This window comes from Tupaia chinensis, unplaced genomic scaffold (genome assembly GCF_000334495.1).
Source record: "Tupaia chinensis unplaced genomic scaffold, TupChi_1.0 Scaffold000046_3, whole genome shotgun sequence".
Classification (NCBI taxonomy): domain Eukaryota; kingdom Metazoa; phylum Chordata; class Mammalia; order Scandentia; family Tupaiidae; genus Tupaia; species Tupaia belangeri.
In genome coordinates, this window is record NW_006159504.1 from 3,973,655 (window position 1) to 3,983,586 (window position 9,932).

The 9,932-nt window shown below is 49.8% G+C and overlaps 1 pseudogene; it reads left to right on the forward strand.

Annotated features, from left to right (window-relative positions):
- Positions 1 to 7,239, forward strand: part of LOC102474148 (uncharacterized) — a 56,659-nt pseudogene extending 49,420 nt beyond the window's left edge.
- Positions 7,240 to 9,932: the final 2,693 nt, after the last annotated feature.

A 9,932-nucleotide genomic window follows, 5' to 3' on the forward strand; every position in this document is an offset into this window, starting at 1 on the left:
ACATGCCTTTAAAAATATGTTTAAGGGACTGAAAAGTGGTGCTATGGTAATGCAATGCTGACCTACATTGCAAGGTTCCAGGTTCATGTCTGGAAACCTCCCTGAACACACCAGGCTCACATGTGCCCACGACCTAGGGCTGGCTGAAGCTGGTGTGGATCAAGATCCTGCTGGGGGGAGGTGACTATCTTTCTCTCTCTCACTTGTGGAAGAAAGAAATAAACTCATATATGTATTTTTATTTTGAATAATTACAGACTCAGGAAATTGCAGAGAATCAGTACTGGTAGGTCCAATGTACCTGCACCCAGTTCCCTGTGATGTTGTGCCTGTAAAGGAGTATCAGCCAGGACTTGTGATAGCAGGTGGGATCTCAGCTGCGTGGGCTGCTCCCTTCCTGGAATGGCAGTGAGGTGAGCGCACCCACTCACAGAGGACGTCCTGGGGGAACTGCTGGGCAGGCAGCCGAAGAGCTTGGCTGTGGGGACCCATTTTACAGGTTTGAGGACTGTCTTGAATCTTGTCAAGGATACATGAAATCCACCAGGATATGTGCCCCTGTGAGTCTGGGAGCCCGCAGATGTCATGGCCAAGAGGGAGAAGAAAGATCATACCCATTGTGGCCCATTTGATTGGCAGATCCTTGACTTTTGAGAAGGTTGCAGTGGAGAAAGGGGCTTGGGGGCTCCGGAGGCTGTCCCCATTTCTTTCTCTTTGAGATGTAAATCACATACCATGAAATCCACTCTTTCAAGTATCTAATTCAGTGGTTTTTAGTATATGAGGGGTCTTTGAAAAGTTACAATTTTTTAAATAGAAAACTTGTCCATAAATGTTCATAGCAGCATTATTCCTAACAGCCAAAAAGTGGAAACTGAAGGACCAGAGAAAAACCAGAGCGACTCCATTTTATCCCACGACTCCATTTTGTCCCACTTTACTGAGGGATGGCACCATTTCAAAAAAAGGCAAGCCGAACACTTAGAAAAGTCATAGACCATCATCCCACCGAGACTGACCAATGAAAGAAACAAAGGAGATACCAGAAACCTAAACTAACTTTTTGCCTAACTCAATGGCTTAATAACCAATCAACCAGGGACAGCTACATTCCTTGTAACCTAAACCAATGTATTGTCGTCTGAGTGCTTTCCTCAGCACCCCTTGGCCTCCCCTCTAATAGCCAAATCAAAACCCAGCCCAACCAATACTAGGGCTCTCAACTCTGACCTGCTGTGCTGGTAAGATTGGGAATCTTGTCTCGAGCCTGAATAAAAGTGACCCTTGTGTGTTTACATCCGAGCAGCACCCTGGTGGTCTTTTGGGAACTTCGCGACCAGGACACAACATTTGGGGGCTCTTCAGATTCCCCAAGACCCCCCAGGATCCCCGAACTGGAGGGTTGACTGATAATGGCTGGTGAGTGTGTTTTCTTTGTCTCTGTGTGTGTCCTGCTGGGTTTCTGAGGGCCCTAACTCTGTAATAGATCGGAAACAGTCTAGCGGAGGCACTGGTAGGCTGCCGATCTAGGGACCTAGAAGATGTTCTAGGACCCCCAGAAGGGGATAGAGTGCCCCTATTTGTTCTGAAGGGACATAGCAGGTTGCTCCTGCAGCATGGCGTGAGGCTGTTGTCCCACTTTAGAATCGGTCCTCACTCGGTGAAGAACATCTGTGTGGCTGCATTTGCACTGTCCATGTGTTTGTTACCTATCTCTGTTGGCACGTACATTTTCACGATGGAAATGGGATAGACTTAGACTTCCCCTCTGATGCTTATGATGGACCATTTCAAGGATGTTAAGATCAGGGTCCCCATGGCGTGAGGCTGTTGTCCCACTTTAGAATCGGTCCTCACTCGGTGAAGAACATCTGTGTGGCTGCATTTGCACTGTCCATGTGTTTGTTACCTATCTCTGTTGGCACGTACATTTTCACGATGGAAATGGGATAGACTTAGACTTCCCCTCTGATGCTTATGATGGACCATTTCAAGGATGTTAAGATCAGGGCCCCTAACCTTAGTCTAGATGTTAAGAAACAACAAGCTTGTCACTCTCTGTACAATGGAATGGCTGGCTCTCAACGTCGGTTGGTCCCTGGGAGGGATCTTTGATTTAAAAACCATCTGGAAGGTAAAAAACATTGTTTACCATTCCCAGAGTGGACATGGACATCCAGACCAAATCCTGTACATAACTGGATGGCAAGACCTTATTCTTAACCCTCCTCCCTGGATTGAGCCTTTCTTACAGCCTCCAACTCTCATGAAAGTCCTTGCAGTCCGAGAAAGAAGACTCCCTGAAGCCTCTACTCCGTCGCATTCAATCTTCCAAGGATGAACTGAAGAGGACATGATCTTCCCTCCTCCCTACCCAGCCCCAGTTCCAGCAGTGGAAGGAGGGGCAGAAGAAAGAGCAGAAGGAGAGGCGGGAGAAAGAGGGGAAGGAGGGATGAGAAAGGGAGAAGCCCAACCTGTGCCACAGCCCCACCCGGGAGCTGACGAACAAAACAAGGGCCTCACTGCTAGCACTTGGGAGAGGCTGGGGGCTCTACCTCCACAGGCTGGATTGGCAAATTCAATTGTGTTGCCGCTCTGAGCTGCAGGACCACCGGACACAGACAGAAACCAGCCTTATCACTATTGGCCTTTTGCCACCAGTGGCCTATATAACCAGAGAACCCAAAATGCCTGGTTCTCTGAAAATTCTTATGAGCTGATAGCCTTACTAGGAACTGTCCTTTTCACCCACCAGCAGACATGGGATGATTGCCAGCAGCTCCTCCAGATTCTTTTCACCACCAAGGAGTGAGAGCGAATCCTATCCAGAGCCGGTGAACTAGTCCCGGGTGACAATGGACAACCCACAGGCAATTCTGATACTACCAACACCAAATTCCCTTCGTCCCGGCCAGAATGGGACTTCAACATGGCTGAAGGTAAGGAGAGGCTCCAGGTCTACTGCCAGATTCTGCTGGGAGGTTTTAAAGTGGCTGCCAAAAAGCCTACCAACTTGACTAAGGTAGGAGATGTTCAACAGGGAAGGGAAGAAAGTTCTGCTGCCTTTTTAGAAAGGTTCATAGATGCCTTCCCGCGATATACTCCTATGGACCCGGAGGCCCCTGAGGCCAAACTGGCCCTTGTTATGGCTTTTGTTAACCAGGCAGCACCGGATATTAGATGCAAGTTACAGAAACTAGATAGGCTAGGAGAAAAAAATATTCAAGATTTAATTACAGTGGCGGAAAGGGTTTACAATAATCAGGAACCCCCCTGAGGAAGAACAAAGATAATGACCGCCAAACTTGGAATCTACCAAAATATTATTAACCTCCACGGTGGGAAACCAGAAAGAGAAACAAAGATGCCTAAAAAGACTGGCCCGGGGAGAAACACCAATGGGCCTAATAAAAAAGGTCACCTCCACCTTGGGAAAAACCAGTGTACCTACTGCAAAAAGGAAGGCCACTGGGTGAAGGACTGTCCAAAATGGAAGGACAAGCCTCCCTCCCATACTCCTGTCTTGACTCTCGATTATAATGAATAGAGAGGACAGAGTTTGGTGCCCGCCCCCCCCCACCCCGGAACCCAGGGTAACTCTTAAAGTGGAGGGGACCCCCATCAACTTCCTAGTGGACACCGGTGCTCAGAACTCAGTGCTCCTACAGCCTCTTGGCACATTATCTACCAAAACTGCCTGGGTCCAGGGAGCAACGGGAACAAATGAATATTCCTGGACCACTAAGAGAACGGTGGACCTTGGAGAAGGCAATGTATCCCACTGGTTCATGGTGATTCCCAAGTGCCCCTACCCGTTATTGGGCAGAGACTTACTAACAAAACTGGGTGCCCAAATTAACTTCGATCCAGGGGGAACCAAAGTCCTCGATAAATCTGGATACCCTATGCATGTCCTCTCTGTCAGCTTGGAAGACGAGTACCTACTGCACCAGCCTCCATGGCACAATGGCTGGCTGAGTTCATCAGTGCATGGGCAGAAACTGGGGGCATGGGATTAGCCACACATCAGCCACCAGTGTTTGTAGAACTTAAACCAGGGGCAGACCCCGTCTGAGTGTGCCAATATCCCACGACCCTGGAGGCCTGAATTGGCATCACCCCTCATATTGACCGGCTGCTGGAGCAGGGAGTATTGAGACCTCACCAGTCACCTTGGAACACACCGCTCCTGCCTGTTAAAAAGCCTCACTCCAATGATTACCGACCTGTGCAGGACTTGAGAGAGGTCAATAAGAGAATAATAGACATTCACCCAATGGTGCCCAACCCATATACTCTCCTTAGCTCTGTGCCTCCAACTCATCATTGGTACACTGTCCTAGACCTAAAAGATGCCCTCTTCAGCCTTCCCCAGCACCTAAGAGCCAAGAATTTTTCGCCTTTGAATGGTCGGACCCCGAGCGTGGATTCAGTGGACAGTTAACTTGGAAACGCTTGCCTCAGGGCTTCAAAAATGCGCCTACAATCTTCAATGAAGCCTTACATGAAGATTTGGGTGAGTTTTGAGCCACACATCCTGACACTGTCTTGTTGCAGTACGAAGACGACCTGCTGGTAGCAGCCAAAACCCAGAAGGACTGTTTACAGGGCACTTGTGCTCTGCTCAACGCCCTTGGAAGCCTTGACTACAGGGCCTCAGTCAAAAAGGCCCAAATTTGTCAACCAAAGGTAAGCTACCTGGGGTACGAGCTTGAAGGCGGGCAATGATGGCTGACTGCCACTAGAAAGGAAACCGTGCTAAAAATGCCCAGGCCTTCCTCTCGGAAACAGGTGAGAGAATTCCTGGGATCTGTGGGCTTTTGCCAGCTTTGGATCCCTGGGTTTGCAGAATTGGCTAAGCTCCTCTATGAAGCCACCAAGGAAAGCCTGGGTATATTCATCTGGACAGAGCGAATGGATGAATCTTTTAACCAAATCAAGACTGCTCTCCTCTCGGCACCAGCCCTTGACTTGCCTGATATAACTAAACCATTCCACTTGTTCGGGGATGAAAATAAGGGGATTGCAAAGGAAGTCCTAGTACAACCCTGAGGGCCCTGGAAAAGGCCTGTAGCCTGTCTACCAAAAAAATTAGATCCTGTTGCAGCAGGTTGGCCTCCCTGTCTCCACATAATTGCAGCCACTGCCTTTATGATCAAGGACGCTAACAAATTGACCTTAGGGCAAGAACTTTACCTTTCCACCCCTCATACAATAGAGGGCATTCTTTGGCAGCCCCCTGACTGATGGCTGAGCAATGCCCGCCTTGTTCATTATCAGAGTCTTTTACTAAACCCCACCAAGATCTTTTTTCAGGTACCTGCCGCCTTAAACCCCGCGACCTTGCTGCCAGACCCAGAGCTTGACACTCCCCTCCGCGACTGCACCGAAATCCTCGCACAGGCTCATGGAGTCCGACCTGACTTGAGAGATCAGCCCTTGCCGGATGCAGAAATGACCTGGTATAGGGATGCGAGCAGTTTTGTGTCGAAGGGACTGAGGTATGCGGGGGCAGCGGTGGTGTCAGAGCGGGAGACTTTATGGGCAGAGCCCCTCCCGGTGGGAACATCGGCCCAGAAGGCTGAACTGATAGCCCTGACCAAAGCTTTAACCCTGGGCAAAGACAAAAAGGTCAATTGATACACCGACAGTAGCTATGCCTTTGCAACCACTCACATACATGGGGCCACATACCAGAACGAAGCCTCTTGACTGCAGAAGGAAAAACCATAAAAAACAAGCCTGAGGGGACCAACAGTTAGTGTAATGGCTATGTCGCTGGACTCCCATGTAGTTGACCGCGTTTCACGTCCCGGAGCTGGTGGCTTAAAAAAAACTCATGCCGGGCACGTGTGTGTGCGTGCCCAAGATCCCGAGAGGAGAATGGAGGAGAAGGGATTGCGGCGTGGCCATCCCCCCTGGGGAGTGATTTCTTGCTTTCTGTCTCTCTGTGTCTGTCTGTCTGGCGAGCGCACACGCCCTATAGCGAAAACCTCTCCAAAAAAAAACAACAAAAAATACCAAGGCTGAGATTTTGGCACTGTTGGCTACCATTGGGCTCCCAAAAAAGCTGGTCATCATTCATTGTCCGGGTCACCAAAAGGGCAATTCCCCAGGTGCCAGGGGTAATAACCTGGCCAACTCCACAGCCAGGGATGTAGCCCTAAAAGCAGCAGTTCTTATGGCCTAGACGCCAGACCCTGGTGACCCAGTCCTCCCTGACCAACCCCAGTATACATTGGAAGACCTTACATGGATAAAGGGATAAAGGGCCTGCCCTTAGCCTACAATCTCCGTGGATGGTGGAAGTCTCAAGATAATAAAATGATCCTCCCAGAGACCCTCGGTGACCAAATCTTATGTAAAATCCACCGAACCACCCACATGGGCACTAGAAAGACACAAGACCTCCTTTGACATGCTCACATTCTCATAAAAGGCGCCAACTCAAAGATTGAAACTATTGTGCACCACTGCAAGGCCTGTCGGCTGACCAACACTTCCAAACCCCAGGGACAACCTGGCTCACGAATCAGAGGAAACAAGCCAGGAGCATATTGGGAAGTAGACTTCACAGAGGTAAAACCTGGTAAATACGGTTACAAGTACTTACTGGTCTTTGTAGACACCTTTTCAGGTTGGGTAGAAGCATTTCCTACCAAACATAAAACAGCCCAAATCATGGCTAAAAAGATCCTCAAAGACAAGTATGGATTCTCCACTATGATCGGGTCGGATAATGGACCGGCTTTCGTATCCAAGGTAATTCAAAGTTTAGCCTCAGTGTTGGGGACAGATTGGAAATTACATTGTGCACACCATCCCCAGAGTTCAGGACAAGTAGAGAGAATGAATAGAACTCTAAAAGAGACCTTAACTAAATTAACCTTAGAAACTGGCAGTAACTGGGTGGCTCTCCTCCCCTTCGCGCCCGCGGACTTCCGAGTACGCAATTCCCCTTACCAGCTAGGTCTAACTCCTTTAGAAATCTTGTATGGCCTGCCACCACCTATTATTCCTAACTTACAGTCTGACTTGTTAACCGAATTTAATGATTATTCTCTCCTATCTTCATTAAAAAGCCCTCAGGCCATACACCAAGAGGTCTGGCCAAATCTGCAGGCTCTTTATGCCACGGACCTTCCTGCAGGCCCACACCAGTTCCAGCCCAGTGATTGGGAATACGTTAAGCGAAACACAAAGAAAACCTCCAGCCGCGCTGGAAGGGGCCCTACATAGTCATCTTGACCACCCCACCGCTCTCATGGTTGACGGCATGGCCTCCTGGGTCCATCAAACGCACGTCAAGCCGGCAGATCCCTTCGCATTGCAGGACAACCTCATATCAGGATGGACATCTACAAAGGACCCAGACAATCCCCTAAAGCTAAAACTTCAATGCGTCAAACCTTGCTAATACTGTCCTCCCTCCTCTGGATAGCTCAAGCGAGGGACTCCCCTCACCAGCCCTTCAAACTGACGTGGCTCACTACTAACACCACTACAAGAGACCTTGTCAATGCCACCGCTGCATATATCCACCCCCCCCTCACCCCCCGGCCTGATGGCTCACACTAGAATTCGACCTTTGTCTCCTAGCCATGGGTTCTTGGTTTATGGGCCTGGACCACGGACTCCAAGGGCCTCCCAACAGGAGGCACCACCATCACCACCATAAATACGGGAGTCGTTCTCTCTTCCCCTCTGGCTGTGCCACTCCCACCTCTAGTAATTCTCTCAGGACAATCCCTTTTTATGTCTGTCTGGGAGGAAATCGCCCAAAGGCCCGGGTGACATCCTGCGGAGCCCCTGATAACTGCTATTGTGCTAGCTGGGGATGCAGATCCTCCAGCAGTATTTCCTGGGCCCCACCTGTCCAAGATGACTTGGATATCCTGCAAGTCGGGCCCCAGTGGGTTAACCCTCGGGCCTGCCTCAACAGGCACCTCCCTCCACCTTTCAGGTCCCTGCACCACCTTTCTCTGCAACCCACTCCTGATCTCCTTTACGGAAAATGGAAAAAAACTTACTGCATGGGAATCTTGGCACACCTGGGGCATCTGCCTATACCACTCGGGGTATGATCAGGGATTACTGTTAACCTTGCGCCTCAGAGTTGAACATGCAGGCCTCAGCAAGGCCCTGGGGCCTGACTCAGTCCTCGCGCCCCCTGCCCTGTCTTCATCCCCCTCCTCACCGGCCGACTTGGGCATCTACCCCTCAGACCTCCCAACCCACTCTGACCCAAACCCTCTCTGGGACTTGATGGACAAGACCTTCCAGGTCCTCAGTGCATCCAGACCAGATCTCACTGACTCCTGCTGGCTGTGCTACAAGACAGAGCCTCCCTGCTATGAGGACATTGCATCCCCTGGCAGCTACAATGAATCAAACAGCCCTGGCTTTTGTAGGGGGCACCAACAAGGCACTGCCAAACTAACCCTCCAGGCAGTCACCGGACAAGGGCTATGTGTGGGAACGGTTCCCCAGTGTATCAGTATCTCTGTAATGAGACCATCCTCTTCACTTCTTGGCAAGTACTTGATATCTCCTTCCAATAAATGGTGGTCTTACACCACTGGGTTAACACCCTGCATCCATGGGACAACATTCAACAACACACGCGATTTTGTGTGTTAGTCCAATTCCTCCCTAGATTCGTCTATTATACAGCTGAGGGATTCTACAGAAGATTAGAGGGATCCCTCAGTCGTGTTAGACGAGAACCGGTCACTGCCATCACACTCACAGCCCTTTTGGGAATAGCAGGAGCAGGAACTGGGTCTCCTCCGTAGTTCTCCAAAATAAACGTTACGGCAATCTCCAGGCGGCTACAGATGAAGACATTTCCAGGCTAGAGGATCCTATCACTTGGCTTCAGGAGTCCTTGTCCTCCTTTGCAGAGGCTGTCCTTCAGAACCAAAGAGGCCTGGACTTGATTTTCCTCCAACGGGGGGCTTCTGTGCCGCCACTGGAGAGGAATCCTGTTTCTATATCGGTCACTCCGGTGCAGTAACGGAGTCAATGGCCAAAGTCAGGGAGGGCCTCACAAAACGTAAAAGAGAACACGAACAGGCCCAAGGCTGGCTTGATTCCTAGTTCGCCTCCACCCCTGGGCTCTCCACTCTGGTCTCTGCCCTTTTGAGACCCCTGCTAATTCTCCTTCTCCTTTTTGCCCTCAGTTCCTGCATCCTCAACAGGTTAATCACTTTCATCCATGAGCGAATCAGTGCTGTCCAATTAAAGGTACTAAAGTCCCAGTACCAACTCGTCACTGCTTGGGACCAGATAGAGCTCAGTAACAGGGACCCACGATTGGCTCCACTATGTCCTTGGAAGAGGGGGAAATGAAGGACCAGAGCAGAACCAGAGCGACTCCATTTTGTCCCACCTTACTGAGAGACAGCACCATTTCAAAAAGGTGAGCGGGACACGTAGAAAAGTCATGAGACCATCACCCCACAGGGACGGAACAATGAAAGAAACAAAGGATATACCAGAAACCAAAAGTAATGTTTTGCCTAACTCAGTGGCTTAATACCCAATCAACCAGGGACAGCTACACTCCCTGTAACCTAAACCAATGTATTGTCGTCTGAGTGCTTTCCTCAGCACCCTTCGGCCTCCCCTCTAACAGCCAAATCAAAACCCAGCCCAACTAACACCAGGGCTCTCAACTCTGACTTGCTGTGCTGCTAAGATTGGGAGTCCTGGCTCGAGCCTGATTAAAAGCGACCCTTGTGTGTTTACATCGGAACGGCTCCCTGGTGGTCTTTTGGGAACTTCGTGACCAGGACACAACAGAAACAACCCAAATGTCCATCAAGTGGTGCATGAATAAGCAAAGCATGGTAAAAAACAGTAGAAAACCTGTGGGGAAAATCTATATTACGAGAAAACTATGCATGGATTTCCAAATATTTTTGCACTGG